The following is a 19863-nucleotide window of genomic DNA, read 5'->3' on the forward strand; positions in this document are numbered from 1 at the left end:
AATCTGAACAGCATCCGTTAACTCGAATCCGTGATTTGGGGTTTTTATAAACCAATTTTACCCAATCTATAAATGTTGAATGAAACCCAAAAACTTCTAATGTCCGATATAGGAAGCTCCATTTTACCCGGTCAAATGCCTTTTGTGCATCTAAACTGAGCATCAAAGCGGGCTGTCTGTTGTTTTTAGTACATGATATAAGATTTAATGTTCTCCTAATATTGTTAGCTCCTTGTCTACCAGGGATGAACCCTGTCTGATCTGGTTTGATTAATTTTGTTATATATATCTGTATCCTATGTGCTAAAATATGAGTCAATATCTTCAGATCACTACATAACAAGCTGACAGGCCTGTATCCTTCACATGTGGTTGGGTCCTTTCCTTCTTTATGTATGACTGAGATAATGGCTTCTGACCAAGATGTTGCTGGGTCACCTGATGTCAGGGCATAATTAAATCCTTTGAAAAGGGCTGGTGTAATCTCCTTCGCAAAACACTTATAAAATTCTCCCGAGAGCCCATCCGTGCCAGGGGATTTATTATTTTTAAGTACCTTAATTGTATTAGCTATTTCCTGTACTGAGATTGGCCTAACCATTTCAGATGCCTCCTCTGTTAATAATGACGGTAAGTGCAATCTTTTGAGGAATGCCAGTGTTTTATTTTCTAGTGATTGCGAGTCAGGGTCATCATATAGATTTTTATAATATTCTGCAAAGGCTTCTGCTATCTCCGTTGGCTTTATCATATATTTTTTAGAGTTAGGATGTCTTATTTTATTTATCGTCCTATTTGCCTGGGCTTTTCTAAGTTGAAATGCTAATAATCTGCTGGCTCTATTCTCCATCTCATAATATCTCTGATTCGTAAACCTTAAAGCCCCCTCTGCTTTGTAAGTTAATAGTTCATCGAGCCGTTGTTTGATTTTTTTCAGTTCGATAAGTGTTGAGTTACTTGATGTTCTTTTGTGTTCCAATTCCAACTCTCTAATTTTATTCTCTAACATATTTTGTTGCTTTAATCGGGCCTTTCTCATTCTGGAAGATATCTCTATTATTTTCCCTCTAATAACTGCCTTCCCCCCGTCCCATAAAATTGAAGGTGAAACTTCCCCATTGTCATTAGTTTGAAAGTATTCCTTTAAATTTTGTTTTAGTTCCTTGACCACACTCTCATCTGATAACAGAGATACATTAAGTCTCCAGTATTTGAAAAAAGATTCATTACCCATATCTACCGTTAGCGTAATAGGAGCATGATCACTTATAGTTATGGTGTCTCTGCCACAGTCCAGCACTTTATGCATATGTTGTTGTGAAACGCAGAAAAAATCTATCCTTGAATAACTCCCGTGTGGGTTTGAGTAAAAAGTCAAATCCTTCCCTCTAGGGTTATTTCTTCTCCATGGATCAGTAAGACCTCGCTCTCTTATGACATTATTTAGTACCTTCGATTTTTTTTTACACTTGGTCCCTGTTCTGGAGGCAATCTATCCAGCTTACCATTCTGCACTGTGTTAAAATCACCCCCAATCACTATCATCCCTTTCCCATTGTTGGCAATTACGTTGGCTATATTTTTAAAGAATGCCGCATTTTCCTCATTTGGGGCATAAACATTTAGTATGGATATTGTCATATCGCTTATGGAACCAACCATCATTATATATCTTCCCAGATGATCTTTTATCACTTTCTCCGTATGAAATTGCAGGGATTTATTTATTCATATGGCTACTCCCCTTCTTTTTCCAAAAGAAGCATGAAATACTTGGTTTACCCATTCCCTTTTCAGTTTGTTACATTCGTTGTCATCCAGATGTGTTTCTTGTATCAAAGCTATTGAACATTGCATTTTTTTCAATTGACTCAGTATTTTCTTTCTCTTTATGGGGTGATTCAACCCATGGACATTATATGACACAAGGTTTAGCCTACTCATATTTGTTTAAGTGGAAACCCAGTAACTTTACATCTCTTATTAACTAATATAACTGTGCAAAAAGTAGCACAGCGAAAAAGATAAGTCTGCATCTCCTCAAGAACGAATACACAATAACAAGAAAAACAAGAAAAACAAGACTCCCAACTGTCCCCTGACCAGAGAGTTGTGACGAAGGCCCTCTGGTGGTTCGCACTATGTGCACTTGCAACTTCTCGGATGTTGTGTAAAGTTGCCATTTGCTCCACAAAAGCAGTGATTTTGCTCCAAAATAGAACCAAAACAATATTTTCTCTGTTGTTTTTTTGTTTTTTTTATAAGTAGTAAATTACCTCTTAACCAGCTCCATTTGTCTTCGTGTATGTCCTTTTTAACAGACACTTTTATTGATCATGTATATTTCAGGGCATCCTCTTCGTATGAAATACTTCACTTGATAAGGGCCCGTAGATCCGTCTCTGTGATGTTTGGCTGCTGTCTTCTCCCCCTCTGTCCCGTCATTATGGTCCAGCTGCCTTGCGCCATCACTCTCTGTAGTCTCTCGGTCTCGTCCTCCTCCTCCACCTGAATCCCCATATTCCTCAGCATGGGTGCAGCATCCATTAATGTGGCAAACGTCTTTGTCCCGTCTTCCAGAAAGACTTTCAGCTGTGCAGGATATGGAGATTGTGCCTTCACGTTCTTCTCCTTTAGTTTCTTTATGACTTCCCTTACTTGTTTCCTCTTTTTTTGTACTTCATTTGTGTAATCCTGGTTAAAGTAGATGTTACGTCCCTCATACGTGAGCTTTTTCTTCCATGCTTCTTGAATCAGCCGTTCTTTCACCCTGTAGTTGAGGAAGCGAACAATTATTGCTCGCGGGGGGGCCGTGTTTTCTCTCGGCTTCGTAGTCAGTGATCGGTGCGCTCTCTTGAAATGAACCGCCATTTTATCAGGGAAGTTCATTGAGGACTGAATAAAATGAGTCACAAATCCTATGGTGTCGTTTTTCTCAGCGCCCTCTGGGATTCCGTGTATTCTTATGTTGTTTCTTCTTGATCTTGATTCCAAGTCCTCGCATTTCGCGGACAGCCTTGCCTCGTGTTGAAGTAGAAAAGTGACCATTCTTTCCAGCCTCGCCGTCCGGCCTTCCGTGTCATTAATCCTCTCTTCCATCTCATCTGACCGCTGCTCCAACTGAGCCATTTTCTCCCCCATTTCAGCTATTTTAGCTTCTAGTCTTGCTAAGGCTCCTTTGTTTTCCGTCACCGCGTCTGCATGTTCTTGGCGTAGTTTACGGAGCTCCGCTAATATCATCGATACCTCGTCTCCGGACATCGCCATCCCCGGTGCGGCGCTCCGCGCTCCGCCGGCGCCTGTATCATTCGCATTTTCTTTCTTAGCTGACTTCCCTTTTTTGTCCATTTTATTTCTCTTATCTTTAGTCTCTGATTATCCGCGTCCTCGACCCCTTTCTGCTGCTAATATCACGTTAAAGAGCTATTTTTACATTCGTTTTCTCTCGGAGCAATTCTCCCTCGTGTCTTCTACATCATGGCGTCACCGGAAGTCCCTTCACATGATTTTCATTCAGAAACAATAGAATTGTCAAAAACCACAACAGTTTTCAGCTTGCTGGTAAACAACACACACACACACACACACACACACACACACACACACACACAAATAGTTTGTGTTTGTGAGAAGATAAAAAAAATCTACTGTGCTTTGATGAAGATTAATTGTTGAATATCAATCCTCTACTCATGTGTGTGGGAGTGTAGTTGTTGTGGCCGAGTGGTTAAGGCGATGGACTAGAAATCCATTGGGGTCTCCCTGCGCAGGTTGGAGTCCTGCCAACAACGTTAAACTGCTGTTCCAGGGGAGACAACATCTGCTCCTACTGTAGGTCCATGTGTCAAAGGTTTTCTTTCAAGGGCTGTAGCAGCTGATGATGAGGGAGAGAGAGAGGATTGGTAGCATGTTGTCTTGTCTCAACCATTCTGGTGTTGACCAAAATCTTTGTTGATACTCCAGTGGTGGTGAAGGTGATGGAAATGTTCCAAGTGGGACGGTTCCATGTTCAACCAGTTTCATCTGGAACTGAGGTGGAGCTTAGGGTTACGTAGGAATTGGTTTGGTTTAGTCCCTGGGAATGTCAGTTGGTGTGTGTGTGTGTGTGTGTGTGTGTGTGTGTGTGTGTGTGACAGCTGATTTGGTTTGGAATCCATCTTAGTCAGGACATTTTGAGAAATTCTATCATGTCGTTGTAGTTATTTTGATTTACAACACTGGAAAAAAAATCCCCTCCCCTCCAAAAACCCTCCTCTTCAACTTTGTACCCAAGTTCTACAATTCTACAATTCCACAATTTCATTTAGCAGACGCTTTTGTCCAAAGCGACGTACAACACAAGCAAGAATTTAGACTTAATTAAGGAAAAGTCCATAGGAAGCGCAAACGTGCTTCAGTTGTGATTTGGTCACAGCTACCGCCATCTAGTGGCAGAAGAAGTGTCGCCCCCCCCTCCCTTTTTTTTTTTCTTTTTTTTGACAGACATACAACATCACACAACACAGTTAGTGCTACATAATCACTAAGTGCTGGGTCTTGGACCCTCTGACTTATTCTACCCCACAGCACAAAGAGGAGAAGAGTCAGGTCAAGTGCCTCGGTGCTCTCTGAACAATTGAGTCTTCAATTGTCTCTTAAAAGTAGAAAGGGACTCAGCAGAACGCACAGAGTTGGGTAGTTTGTTCCACCATTTGGGAACAACAGAAGAGAAGAGTCTGGCTAGAGATTTGGAGCAGCGCTGGGCTGGAAGCACCAGGCGTGCTGCTGCATTCTGGATCATCTGCAGAGGCTTGAATGAGCATGCAGGGAGGCCTGCCAGAAGAGAGTTGCAAGTTGTCTCCTCATCAGGCACCACAGGATCCAGTAGGTTCAGTTAAAACAAGTCATTAGAGATTTAAAAAAATGTCCATCAAACACAAAATAAGGCTTCAAATAGGTTTCCAATTTTATTTCATGTTGACACATTTTGTCCATTTAACATCAGGACTGCTCCCAGATCGTCTCCATGACCTCATCCCAGCACCAAAGACTTTGCTGTGACACAACAGCAGACAGCAACAAGGACTGCTGCAGTGCACTTGGTAATTGGATGCACTGAAGTCATCCAGTCATGTGACTGAAGTCATCCATTCATGTCAGTGATGTCACTTGGCAGGACTGTCATTGCCGTCACTTTCTAGAAAAGAATCCAGACTCCACACGTGGCTCCCATGATAACTGATGGACCTCTGGTTGGAGGCTGGACGATGATGTTTGGTCTGGGGGGGTTAAGATGGTGGGGGCTGTTTCAGTTCTAGTGCTGAAGGCTTTCGCCATGACAGTCAGACTCTCAGCTGTCCCTCATGTTCCCTCAAATGTGCCGTGTGGACCTCACACTCTGAAATTAGCCTGAAAACTCTTCATGAAAAGCAGGAGACTCAGAGTCTCTGTGGCTCAATCGGTCAGCGCGCTTAGTTAGTCTTGGTTTTCAGAAATCACACAGCATACAAATAATAGCAGGTTGAAACACATTTATTTAAAAGAATTTAACATGGTCACACACACACACACACACACACACACACACACACACACACACACACACAGCCTGTCTTTGGTATAAAATGGTCTGTCATGTTCTCTCACATTGCACAACAACAAAACAAACAAAGACGGCCATGTCCAGTGTGGTCCTGGATATGACGACTGGACTGCAGGGTCCCAGTATCACTGTGACAATTCTTTTACCAGCTATGACCTTGGACAAGAACTTCTCAGGAGGAAACTTATCATGGTGGCACAGTGAAGAAAACTAGACCTGAGCTGCCTGCTGAAATCTTGCAGGTGAAGGACAGAGCTCCACCTCTTTGACAGACACCACCACTGTTGGCTCATGTTGTCAGTTTTTGACACACACGCATCTAAACACACACACACACACACGCATCTAAACACACACACACACACACACACACATGCATGTTCTTGCACACAGAGACTTTTCCTCTGTTTTTGTTTTTTACTGGTTTTGAACCAGTAGTTGTTTTCTGTTGGTTTCATTTGCTTGACTGGTTGTTGTTTGTTTGACCTTGCAAATCCATATTTTGGGTTCTGGCTTGTTCTGCTTTTCATTTTGTGTTTGTATCATGTGAAAGTGGCATAATTAAGACAAAAGACACTGTTAGAACAGAAAGATCCAGAAAACCCACCAACCAGAGGTTTGTCTGGTACAGATGTGGAATTATTGGCTCTCACAATGTTGAGGCAACTGGGAAGAAGACAAACAAAAAAGGCTTGTGTGATTCAGACATTCATCAAAAATGGTCCTGTAGAACTGTTCAATGTGTCATGACTTCAGAAGCTCAAATCCTCTCTCAGGTCTAGTGAGAGTGGAAGAGATTATAAAATGAGAGAAGCAGGGCCCTCACTCAGAGCTGAAATAGCTCAGTTGGGAGAGCGTTAGACTGAAGATCTAAAGGTCCCTGGTCCGATCCCAGGTTTCAGCAGAGGAACAGCATTGACTTTACTTTCCAGTGGAGGAACTGCAGACATGAAGGAAACTACCATCTTGTCCTGTGCATTCTTATGACATTCAAGACATTTTTGGAGCCTCTTGTTGGATTTTGCCACAGAGAATCAGTGCCAATCAAAAGCATGGTGGACTTTAACATGGAGTATTGAACAAGTCAAGAAAGCATCAGTTTGACCTTCACAGGTGTTTCTTTTCCTGTCTAAATTCTGTAGAAAGAGCCTGAGTAGCTCAGACGGTAGAGCATCAGACTTTTAATCAGAGGGTCCAGGGTTCAAGTCCCTGTTCAGGTGCTGTGGATGTTCCAGTGTTTGACAACATGGTACTGGATGAAGTTCAGTGTTGAACAAACTGTCATCATCAAAAGCAGAAGTGTTCTTGTCTTGCCACTGTGAGACTGTTGCTAGAAAAGTGACCAATAATAATTTCATGTGGCATGCAATTAACAAAACACCCACATTAATGGTTGCAGGGGGGCTGGAGCCTATCCCAGCATTTATGGGCGAGAGGCAGGGTTCACCTGTGAGCTCTGTCAGGTATGAAGGAACCTGACTGTTGAGGACGTCAAACCTGCAAAGACACAAACACACCCACCAACAGGACCCTGCACACACAACGCTGCATAGGACCCAGGCCTGGGGCCGTCACCAGTGTTCCCATAGAAACCACCAGCGTAGTCCAACATTGGGAACATGAACTGTGTTATAATACTTTTCCAGACGTCTTATGGAAAAAGTCAACAGAACGACAAAAGTAATTTTAGCCCACCAGATATTTGCTTGGACACTGAGTTCATGTGAAATTTAAATGACAGCTGAGAATCACGCCAGAGGCCTGGATATTCAAAGTCTTCAACTTTTGCTTTTGTTGTTCCATCAAGAAAGCCAATGAGCAGTTAGTTGACAACCAAGAATCAGGTCAAACGGAAAACAACATATGATATGAGGTTTTTCTTGTTTCTTGATGGGCAGCCAAGAATATTTTCAGCATTGGATCATTAAAGTCTGTTTCATTTCTGATGTCGTGTTCTAAAATAATTGCTCACCTAAGAGGATTCTAAAAAGTCAGACTTTCTCAGTGATATTCTCTTCTCAGGCTTTCAAATCTTTTAAATTTCCATTTTCCACAAGTGAGTAGAAAGTTGTTACTCTCTTTGAATCCAGGATTTAAATCTAGGGTTCATTTCATGAGGCTTGAACCCAGGATTAAAAGCACATCATTAAATGACTTGTAGTGATATTCTCCTGTTAACATTCCAGATTATTCATTGAGATTTGGACTTTACGGAAACGTTTTTCCAGATTTTGATGGGCCAGTACAGCAGGAACTGGGGCTCATTCATGTCGTGGTTTAAATTTGAGCCTGGGTTTCTTCCCCTGCAAGATAAATCTGGAAAGCATTTTGTTCAATTCAGAAACGGTTTTGAAGGCAATTTCTCCAGTTGGTCCTGGAACTAGAAAGAGATTTTGTGGTAGGACATTTATTTTTACTCTATCAATCCTGTGACTCAGACTCAGAAAGGAAATGGAGTTCCATCTTCTGTCTCTCTTATTTTGATATCCCATTTGTGTCCTGTTCTTCCTGTTTTAGTTTGATGTCGAACCTTCCCTCTCATTTTCAGGTTACTTCACTTGCCCTTGTCTTCTGTTTGCCTGAGTCTCTCGGTGCATCCGAATAGACGTCAGGACTCTGAGAGGGAACGACCTCAGCAGAGACTCCTCTATTTAGAGGAAAGGAGAGCTGAGAGAACACTTTTTTGACATCATTCAACATCCTCAGGGACGATCGTTTACAAAGTTCGATTCAATATAGGACACATAAAATCACACCACATGAAGCAGGCTAATGAATAATAAATCAAATATAAAAATGCTTTATTTTAAGATATAAAATATCTTGTGAATATCTGGAGCTTAATTCCAGCAGCAGACCTCCTCAGGTGATGGAATTTATATTTGACATGTTTACCATTAAATGAGACACATTTGCAGTCCATTGAAATCTACTTGTGTTCATGGTGAGTTGATTTCAAAACATGAGCTGACAGAATCTACGTTTAGGAAGGAACCACCATATCCAGGGGTCTGGACCTTTTTGTAGTCAGAGCCATCAAAGTAGCAGACTAAGCTAGCAGATATTAGCATTGAGAAGAAACTGATACCTGGAGCCTACTTTTGGGTCTGGTCAAGTGATAACAAAATAATATGACATCATTGTCAGACTGACGCCTGCTCAACACTGACCAAACACCGCCCTATTGCATTGTGGGAAAATTCTGCTTGGTTTGTGTCCATCAATACACACAAGAAATTTGTCTCATGCTGCCGTGACCCGGAGTCGAACCGGGGTTGCTGCGGCCACAACACAGAGTACTAACCACTATACGATCACGGCCTCCTCAACATCAGATTGAGCTTCCATGTCTTTGTCTCAGATGAGATCAAAGAAAGAATTCTAAAATCAAACACAAAACTCTGAGATCAAAGGTTGAAGTTCCCCAAGGTTCAATTTTAGCTCAGACCCTCTTCAAGGTGGAACCAGCAGAGGAGCTCAGTAGAGACAACTGGACAGCAGCAGGACAGAACAGAGGCTCTCCACAATGGCAGGAGACAGGAAACAGGTTTGGACCATCTGGGCTTCTGTCTACTTTGATGGTTTTTAAAACATTGAAGGAAATTGTAAAAATCAACATTGTGTTTAAATCATGATTTCTAGTTGAGTGCGTTTGCTCATCTGTTCCAGAAGCTTCTTCTAGAGTTGACGCTGGATGAGTGGAGGGACCTTTTTGATCATCAGGACTGGTTTTTGATGGCCTGATGGTGCATCGGGGTCATCATGGTCCTCCACCATCTGCAGGGGTTCCAGGACTGTTGTGGTGTTTGTGGGAACTGCAGGGAGAAGCTGAGAACTGGAGAGGAAGTCCTGGACACCAGCAGACCTCTCAACACCTGCAGCATTTTTTCAGCTCCACCAAACCCAACATTCACTGCCTCCTCATCATCTGGGCATCAAAAGCAGCTCAGACCTGCTGCAGCTCAGCAGACCTCAGCCATTTTTAGGATGTCTCAATGATTCTCCTTCACATGATTTTCATTCAGAAACAATAGAATTGTCAAATACCACAACAGTTTTCAGCTTGCTGGTCAACAGTATTTCAACTTCCATTCCACTGTGTAATGGCAGTGACTGATGTGTACTATATGCAGTACTAATCAAGTACAGCCCTGACTGATACTTTATCTCCAATGCTAGGAAGGATAAGAATGTTGAAATGGACCAAGCAGGAATAGAATCTCAAGTCATGTCTACTTTACTGAGCAGCACTCAGTTAATTTCAGGAAACACAAGACATTTTGACCACATGTCAATGAAGTAGTCAGCAAAATAAATATGACACTAAACAGTAGTTGAGGGAGAGCAGAGCTGGAAATAAGACATTACTGGGAGGGGAATAAATCTGAAACATGCAGAACCAGAACACAGCCACAGCTTTCTGTCATTTTCTGTCTCAAATACTTCACAAGTTTCAACTTGGTCCAAAACCTGCTCACCTCTCTGGGTGTCAAGTGTGTCTGCACCGTCTGACCAAACTGCATCAATTGTATGAGTCTTATTTCCTGCAGATCAACTCTGGGCAGTGTTGATTGCAAGAAGAAAAAAAAGTGGAAAAAATAATGGAGTCTTTGCCAGAAGTTCCTTCTGGCTCAGGCCCTAAAAAGTGCTGTCAAGTAATGTTAGAACCAAGCTCTTTTGTTCTCCTGCTGTCACTGTCAAGTGCCAGCTTAACATGTGAGAGGTAGCAGGATCCATGCATGTGTTCATGCTTACAGCAGACAAGGAGGAAACCTTGGAGGATTTCAGTGACTTTTAGCAGTGGTTCACACTTCAGGTGTGAAAGCTTCTCAGTATAAAGTTTTAAGTGCGCAAGCCAGGAGTTGAACCTAGAATCTTCTGACAGTAGTCAGTCATGCTATCCATTGCACCACCAGCCCTGTGAAAACCTCTTCATGTTCATGTGTACTTGATTTTAAAGGAAATCCAAACGATCTGGTGGCATTTTCAGGGGACACAATGGTGCAGTGGTCAGCACTGTGGCCTCACAGCAAGAAGGTTCCAGATTCGAGCCCCAGCTGTGTGGAGTCTGCATGTTCTCCCTGTGTCTGTGTGGGTTCTCTCTGGTACTCCAGCTTCCTCCCACAGTCCAAAGACATCAAGAGGGGACGAGGCTGATTGATACTCTAAATTGACTGTAGGTGTGGCTGTGAGTGTGAATGGTTGTCTGTCTCTATGTGTTGGCCCTGTGACGGACTGGTGACACATCCAGGATGAACCCCGCCTCTTGTCCAAAGGCTGCTTGGATAGGCTCCACCCCCACACACAAACCTTGACATATAATCAGTGGAGAAAAGGAAATTAATCTACACTCATGACTTCATCTGTTTTGAGAACTGAACTGGATATAAACTCTGAGAATTCAGAGTAAGGACCAGGAGGATGGGACACAATAATAGACAGGAGTAAATGTGGAGTCTGGGTTCTTTTCTAGAATGTGATGGCAATGACAGTCCTGCCAAGTGACATCACTGACATGAATGGATGACTTCAGTCACATGACTGGATGACTTCAGTCACATGACTGGATGACTTCAGTCACCTGACTGGATGACAGCGTAGATGCCAATGTAGAGGTTGGGGAAATAGTCTCTGAGAATCCAGCTTGAACCAACGCCCTCCTTGTTCTTCAAAAACCCAAACAGCGACCATCAGTCTCCCTTCAATCCTGTACTTGGGTTCAATGTTGCTGTTCCATTTAGCAGCAGTAGGTGTCGCTGTGATACCAGGTTCAGTTCAAGAGTCCCAACTCCAGCTCATGTTGGTGACCTCAGTGGCAGGGTAAAATGGCGCTTCAGTGGATCATGTGGATCAACTCATGTCTGTCCTCACTGCTCCACAGGTCTGTCAAATGTTCTGTAAAATAGTTTGAGCACAGCAGAGATGCTAGATTAGGAGTTGATGGGAGTTGTTGCAGATACCAGTGTCCAAAGTCCAGCTTGAACCCAGTTTGTGCCACTTATTTGTCAAGCTAGCAGAGATTCTTTTCACTGCCAAGCTAAAGTGACTTCTGTCAACAAAGGTAAACATACAAAAGGATATTTCTACTGTCAGTTCAAGATTTTTATCAAACTCCTTTTTCATAGCTTCAACCTTCCTCTTGTGTTAGCTTTCTGTTCCCATCTCTTATGTGAACAGGTCAGTTTTGACCCACGTCTTCAATCAGCTGTCAAATAAACTAAAAACAATTTTCTATCATCCAAGTTGTTTCCCATCTCTTGGTTTCCTTGTTAGGCTTCCTTATCCACGGAAATATTGATTTGAATATTTTGTTGTGGGCCTCTGGACCTTTTTTTAGTCAGTAAACCCTCGATTTCAGTTTAAAAAAATGGTAAAATGAACCTCAAGAAAATCATGGAAATAAACAAAAGGTTGTTGTGTTTCCTGACCATTACTGAGGGGTGTTAGAACACATCTCTGACATGATTTGTTAGGGCCTGAGCCTGAAGGTACTTCAGGCGAAGACCCTATTATGTTTGCTCGTTTTCAGTCAATCAGTCAATAAACTCAGGCTCCGGAAAAGGAGACGAGTTCGTAATACGTATGAGTATGATTTATGTATGACACATACAGGAGGACAGAGAGGAGGAGAGAGAAGCCCAGTGCACCATGGGAGATCCCCCAGCAGCCTAAGCCTATAGCAGCATATCTAAGGGCCAGCCTAAGCAGCCTAACTATAAGCCTGATCAAAAAGGAAGGTCTTTAGTCTGTTCTTATAGGTCGAGAGGGTGTCTGCATCCTGGACCGAAACTGGGAGACGGTTCCACAGGAGGGGAGCCTGATAGCTGAAGGCTCTGGCTCCCAGTGTACTTTTAGAACTCTAGGAACCACCAGTAACCCTGCATCCTGGGAGCGAAGGGTTCTAGCTGAATAATAGGAGACTAGGAGCTCTGTCAGGTATGAAGGAGCCTGACTGTTGAGGACTTTGTATGTTAGAAGGAGAATTTTGAATTCTCAAAGGCAAGGCAAAAGGCAGACAAAGGCATGGACTAGTTTTTCTGCATCTTTTTGAGACAGGATGTGTCTGATCTCAGCAATGTTTCACAAATGAAAGAAAGCAGTCCTAGAAATTTGCTTAATGTGGGCATTAAAGGACAGATCCTCATCAAAGAGAACTCCAAGGTTCCTTAGGGTCGTGCTGGGGGCCAAGGTGATACCTTCCAGGGTACCGATCTCAGTAGATAAACTTGTAAAGTGTCATGTGATAACTTCTGTTGTGATTTGGCATTTATAAATAAAATTGACTTGACTTGACTTGACTTTGAAGTTAGAATTAAATTTAAAGTAGAAAAATCTTCCCTCTTCAATCCTGTCACTAAGTGTTGTAAACTGTTTCAAACAAATTCTACTGTTCAACAGTTCAAGTGTTTCTAATGAAGCTGAATGTGCTCTCTTCTACTTTCCTCAATTGTGTTTCTTTCATGTCCTCCTGAGATCAAAGACAGAATTCTAGGTACTGTCAAAGTCCTGATGACATCATCAGGAATTCTGACTTTGATCTGGAGACTCTTGCTTTAACCTGAATTTGATCTGACTGATGTTTTAGTTTAGGTTGCATGATACCGACCACCTCATTTCTCCTGATGGACTGGTGACCTGTCCAGGGTGAACCCTGCCTCTTGTCCAATGTCACCTGGGATCGCCCCCCCCCCCCCCCCGTGACCCTTAAAGGATAAGAATAGAAAGTGGATGGAGGGATGGACTTCACACTGAAATCAGCTGATCTGATCCACATTCTAATTGAAAAAGTAGTGTATATAATCATGTATATAAAATTTTGTAGTATCTTTCCAAAGCCTCACTTGCCTCCCCTGACCGCACGTCACTGACACACACACACACACACACACACACACACACACACACACACACACACACACACACACACAGCTGAGACATGCAGCAGCTCACAGTAACTGCCTCCGTCACACAGCAGATAGACTCCTTTCTATCATAAGATAAGAAGTAGAAAATGGATGGAAGTGATGGTTGAACTGATGAACAGGTGATTTGTCCAAAAGTCAACATCAGATTCATTTCCAATCTGTGGAAGCAGTTTCATCTTGAGGTTCCAGGTAAGAACAGCCAGCTGTGGGCTGACACAAATCTTTTCAGGAGCACTTCTATGCACCAGACCTACCAGGTTGAATTGTGTCTGTATTCTGAGGGCAGCAGGAGGACGGAGGAGTGAGGACACACACATTTGGGAACTGAGAGTAGCTGTGTGTGTGATTTCCCCTTCAAAGATAAAACCAGCTCCTTCATGCTGGCTTTGAAGGCTTACAGTCACACTGACTCTGGTGGTCTCAGTTGAGCTACAGAGGGTCCACCAAGACCACCAGACACCTCAGCTTCCCAAAGACAGTCCACCCCCAGGATCTTGCCCCCTCTCTGCTCCAACTCAGCCCTCCATTCATAACGTGACTTTGTCTCAGTCTCTTCACAATGCCAGTCACTGAAACACTGACGATGTGATGGGGGCTTCCTGTCTTTATTGCATTTTCTTCAAAGGATCCCGTGTGTCTTCTTTCTCTCTGTCTGTACTGAAGTGTGGTATCAGGCCCAGCTTGAATGGGTGACTGTGTCTGAGTGGCTCAGCTCAACTGAGACCACAGTCATTGTGTATCATCTCTGTTGTTGGAGAGCTCTGTGTGGTCCCTGATGGTCTAGTGGCTAGGATTTGGCGCTTTCACCGCCGCGGCCCGGGTTTGATTCCCGGTCAGGGAATGAGTTCTTTAGAGGTTGAAACTGGATACAGGAAAGGTGGTCCACATTATGGTGGAGGTGATGAACTGTGAATCCATCGTTGGCTCCACTCTCACCCCCATTGCCAGTGTTCTTGGTTCACTCTGCCATGGCCCCAAGTTGAAGGGGAACTGTCACATTCAGATTCAACCCTTTGTTAGACACTATTAAGTCACTGACTCCTGCAAGGACAAACTCTGTAATCCTCCTTAGTAGCTTTGGTTCCTTCTCAGCACAGAAAGTGTGTTCACTGATGTAGGAACAGAAAAACTTAGAGCTCCAGTCCTTCGTTCCTTCCTCCACTGAGCAGAACAAACACAGAACAGTGAGGCAAGGCAAGGCAAGGCAAGTTTGTTTGTACAGCACATTTCAGCAACAGGACAATTCAACGTGCTTTACATAAAACAAACATAAAAAGACATTCAACATAATTAGAGAAAGTAAAGACAGAGAAAGACATTCAACACAATTAGAAGAGTTACATTGCAGCTTAAGTAAAGTTAGAGATAGAAGCTAAACAGGCAGATAGAAGTTACAGTGCAGTGTGAGATACTGATCAGAGGCCTCAAGTTTGATTTAATAATAGGCCACGGTAAACATATGGGTTTTTAGCTGTGATTGAAAAGAACTGAGAGTTTCAGCAGACCTACAGTTTTCTGGGAGTTTGTTCCAGATATGTGGAGCGTAGAAACTAAATGCTGCTTCTCCGCGTTTGGTTCTGACTCTGGGGACAGAAAGCAGACCTGTTCCTGACGACCTGAGAGGTCTGGATGGTTCAAAACGTACCAGCAGATCAGAAATGAATTTTGGTCCTAAACCATTCAGTGCTTTATAAACCAGCAGTAGTCTTTTAAAATCAATTCTTTGGCAGACAGGAAGCCAGTGTAAAGACCTGAGAACTGGAGTGATATGATCTACTTTCCTGGTCTTCGTGTGGACTCGAGCAGCAGCATTCTGAGTCAGTTGGAGCTGTCTGATGGATTTTTTAGGGAGACCTGTGAAGACACTTTTACAGGAGTCGAGTTTATTGAAGATAAACGCATGGACAAGCTTTTTTCAAATCCTGTTGGGACATCAGTCCTTTAACCCTTGATATGTTCTTCAGGTGATAGTAGGCTGACTTTGTAATTGTCTTTATGTGGCTGTTAAGATTCAGGTCTGCGTCCATGACTACACCAAGATTTCTGGTTTGGTTTGTGCTTTTAACATTACTGATTGAAGCTGAGCTCTGACTTTTAATCGCTCTTCTTCAACTCCAAAAACAATGACTTCAGTTTTAACTTTGTTCAGCTGAAGAAAATTCTGGCACATCCAATGGTTGATTTGTTCAATGCACTTACTTAGTGTTTGTACTGGGTTATTGTATCCGGCCAAGGAAGCAACGGTGCTTCAAGCAAAAGGACCAGAGATCAGCAGCCATGTTGCCTCAGCAGCTTGAAGGTGACTCTTGTAGGGAGACCATTTCATTTCTTGTTCACTCTCCCAATGAAGCTGATGTGTTTCAAAAGATCAAGTTAGGAAGCAGCAAAATGCACCGAGTGACCTCAAGTTAATTTTAGGTTGGAGGAGCGGAGCTCTGGTTCCGCTGGTATCAGCCCGGTCCAGTGTTGTGAATTTCTCTCTCTTCTCTCTAACATTGTAGACCAGCAAAAGCAAGTTAAGAGCAAAAAAAGGTTTCTATCAGGTCGTCTCTCTAAATGCTGCACGTCTGTGCTGATAAACGTCTCATGATTGTGGTTTGTCTCCACCGGCCTCCCCCCTCCTCTCTATCAGCCTCTGACTCTCACTTTCACCCAATGTCCTCCCCTTCCTCCTGCTTGTACGACTGAACAAAGATTTGTAGATTTGACACAAAAATACAAGCCTGTGGTGCAACGCTGCTTCTCACACAGAAATACATGGAAACACTTGGCCCTCAATCTGCTGGTCTGACCAACACATTCACTTGCAGGGTTCTTTTAACAGGCCTGAAATCACCAGTTCAGTTTCCCTGCTTTGAAATATGTGGTGACAATGTGTGAACATGACCAAGTTAAAGGTTGAAGTACTGCAGTTACTACAAGATAAGAAGTACCTGGATGATGAAGCCTCTTCAAGACATTCAAGCAAGTCCAGTTGCTTTTATCCTTTAAACTCAAATCTGATCCAGGATCAGTGAGTTGACACTCAAAACTATCATTAAAGTGAATTAACTTTTTTCCTGTATGTTCTATTCATGATTCCTCTGGCAGGTTTGTTATTAATATTCCAGGAATGTGTGTCAGTTTTCAGTCTTTTTTTCCTGTTTCCTTCACAAACATGGGGGATGAAGTCCTGAGTGACGATCAAGAAACTCCCTAAAAATGAGAAGTAACGACAGCAAGGAAATCACCTGAAGTCAGTAAAAGTGTCATTTTGATAAATGGATTTAAAAGTCAGATCAGAGATTTTGTCAGATTTTACTTTTATTAAATGCCTGGGAAAAGCTTGCTTTCATCCTGTGCTCAGGAGGGTTCACTGTTTTGTTGTGCAGTGTTGTGTTTTTGCCTCTGGAATGAAATTTCATTCTTATGTACACTGCTTGTTCGATCTATCCATCTATCTTTATTCTCTCTCTCTCTCCTCTGACCTTCGTTAGCAGTCCAGTGAAACTCAGCTAATTTATCTGAGGACTTCACTTTGAAACCCTCTGTTTCAGACACGCTGTCGTCTGCCTCCTCAGATGCTGAAACTGTCAGACGTCCTAAAAAATGTCTGGAGAATCATGGATGAGATTCACCTCTAGTAGGATTTAACAAAACATCTCTGTGTTGTTAAATGCAGTTGACATGAAATGTGTTAAGTTGGTCAGGCTTGTTTTATGAAGTAGGTGTCGTTTTATATCAGGAAACAGGAGATGTGGTGCTGACAATCTGATGCGTCTGCAGCAGTGAAGGAGAGGAAACTGCTCATCTGATCAGAAGATCATGAGTGTCGCAACTCTGATGTGGATGACGTGTCCGACCCTCAGCTTTATCTTTGTATCACTTCAGCACATCAGGAGCTGTTGACACGGACATGAAAAGCTGCACTTAAGAGTCCTGATGAGGAAATAAGAGTGAAGAAACTAGTAGCAGACGATCGGAGGAGCTTGACACTGGACATGGATGGCAGGGTGCTGCTGGTGCTGCTGGTGCTGCTGGTGCTGTGGAGCTCAGGTAGGCTTCCTGTTGGAGGTGTTGTTGATCTGCATGGTTCAGATAGACGTGTGTTTGAAACGGCTCAAATCAACTGGCTCATGTCCTGGAGGCAGCAGCTGCATTTCTGGATTGACTCCCTCACTGTTTGCTCCAGTCGGCCCTCAACTGCTCTGATGTTCTGTGTTCCGTATGTCAAGAAGTCAAATAAATGGACTGTTCTCCAGTTGTAGTGTGCTGGTACAAACACAGTAGTTCAATCACATGAGGTGGCTGAGCTGCTGCTAAACCCAGAGAGTGTCGGTCCACCACAGTCTAACTAGTCTCAGCTTAGTTTCAGAATAACTTGAAAAATATTCTTTTAATTTACATGAAGCAGGAGAGACAAGATAACAGGAACGCTGAGAAAAGACCGAGTGTCAACAACTGAACCATGAAATAAGAAACTAGAATCAAAGAAACTGAAGCCACATTTACAGAAATTGTGTGTGTGTGTGTGTGTTTGTGTGTGTGTGTGTGTGTGTGTGTGTGTTTGGGGAGGGGGGGTTAGAACCAGAAAAGACTTTATTGCCAATGTTGTGCGTTGAGGAGCGATTTGGTCAAAATTATAATTGTCAATAATTATGAATATAATTTTTGATTATTGAATGAAATACTAATTCATATTGAATATTAATCAATCGGGGCACCACCCTGATGAGTTCAGGGAAACTAAAATGTTGACCAAATTTGGAAAAATTGTCAGTCTCAAACAGAGTTTATCCACTAAACAGTCAATATTCTGTAATATCAACTAAACAGGGACAACTCTGATCTTAGAAGGGTGAGATCAGAGCGCTGCCTATCACTGAGACACGTGACCACAGTTTTGGACACAAAAGACACTGCGACTTCTCTCTTATGATTAAAAATGTTTATTAAACACAATGCATCAATCAATCAGCAACACGTTGGTATAACGGTTCAATCGAACCAAAAGATAAAAAGTGATAACGTGTGTGTGTGTGTGTGTGTGTGTGTGTGTGTGTGTGTGTGTGTGTGTGAGTGTGTGTGTGTATGTATGAGTGTCCCAAAGAGAGAAGGAGGAGGGGGGAACCTGGTTGCCTAGCAACCAGTCAGCATCAGCAGCAGAGGCTCACAGCTGAGGCTGGCTAGCCACTAGTTAGCAGCGTCGGGTGTGGAACCAAACGAAAGGAGGAAGCTGCTGATGGAAGCCACCAGCCGCTATTCCATCTCCTCCCAGTTCAACCCCCAGACCCAATGTCAGGGCGTCTGCTCATGACATATTTGTCTCATTTATTTATTATTCATTTATTCAAGTAGTTGAGCAATCGGACGGTTGAAAGTCATTTTGTGTGTTTTCTCTTTAAAGAGGACTGGACAAACTGGAAAGGGAGAGGCAGGAAATTGGAGGAAACAATGAACAAGATTAATTCATGAATTGAAATGCTAAAATTAAAAGAATTATCTGGGGGAAAAAAGAAACTAAAAATAATTTTACCAAATCAATAATTCATTATTATTGAGACTAATATTGTGTCAGTGTTGTGTGTAAATTGATGGTGTGTGTGTTGTGTTCATTATCTTTGTATCTCAATCATATTAATAATGAATGATGAATATCTATCATGGTAGGCTGATGAATGACATCTGAAGAAGATCATTGAAAAAAGAAATAGAATAAATGAATGGGTGGAGAAATAAATCCTACTTTAAGGCCTTTTAACATTTGTAATTGAGAACCTCTGGTTTCTATCATACAGAAATATCAATAAAATATAATTCCACAATAATTTTGTACAGCAAAGAATAAACAAACACATAGGAGACAAAGAGTGGAAATATGTAATTAATGACTATCACCATAATAAGAAAAACAATAACCATAGTTGTGATATTAATATAAAGGTGATGTCATCATTAACAACATTGTTAATGACAGAACAATAATAGCAAGAGTAGTGATGAGAACCAGAAAACAGTGATGCCACAAAAACAGTGATAATAATAATAATGATAATAATAATAATTATAATAATGAGAGAGAAGTGTCACATTTCATTAATAACTTGTGTTTGGTAATAAGAATGGTGAATGAGGATAAATTGTTCATCTCTGGTTTGCTGTTCCTTTTTTTTCCTCCTCCACTTGCAGTGATTCCTCATACAGGATTTGTAGCATTTCTACTGTCAAAAAATATATAAACAAGCAAGTGGACGAGGAGAAAGAGACCAGAACATAGTTATAATGTCTGAAATGATACATTATTAATAATAGAATAGAACAAAATATTGATTGAGTGAGAGTATTAATAATAATAACAATAATAATAATTTCATCATG

General features: G+C 42.2%; 1 long non-coding RNA gene and 4 other non-coding genes across 5 annotated transcripts in view; 4 read left to right on the plus strand and 1 right to left on the minus strand.

Moving 5' to 3' along the window:
* The window catches only part of LOC147262968 (uncharacterized), a 355221-nt gene that overhangs the window by 129505 nt on the left and 205853 nt on the right, over positions 1 to 19863 (plus strand). The window lies entirely within an intron of this gene.
* trnas-aga (transfer RNA serine (anticodon AGA)) lies at positions 3710 to 3791 on the plus strand. Its single transcript has one exon. It is a non-coding gene; the product is annotated as a tRNA-Ser (tRNA).
* On the plus strand, positions 6413 to 6485 carry trnaf-gaa (transfer RNA phenylalanine (anticodon GAA)). The gene has a single exon. It is a non-coding gene; the product is annotated as a tRNA-Phe (tRNA).
* trnah-gug (transfer RNA histidin (anticodon GUG)) lies at positions 8831 to 8902 on the minus strand. The gene has a single exon. It is a non-coding gene; the product is annotated as a tRNA-His (tRNA).
* On the plus strand, positions 14276 to 14347 carry trnae-uuc (transfer RNA glutamic acid (anticodon UUC)). Its single transcript has one exon. It is a non-coding gene; the product is annotated as a tRNA-Glu (tRNA).

Source organism: Aulostomus chinensis, chromosome 4, assembly GCF_037954235.1.
Source record: "Aulostomus chinensis isolate RoL2024-O1b breed Wild chromosome 4, RoL_Achi_v1.0, whole genome shotgun sequence".
NCBI classification, from domain to species: Eukaryota; Metazoa; Chordata; class Actinopteri; order Syngnathiformes; family Aulostomidae; genus Aulostomus; species Aulostomus chinensis.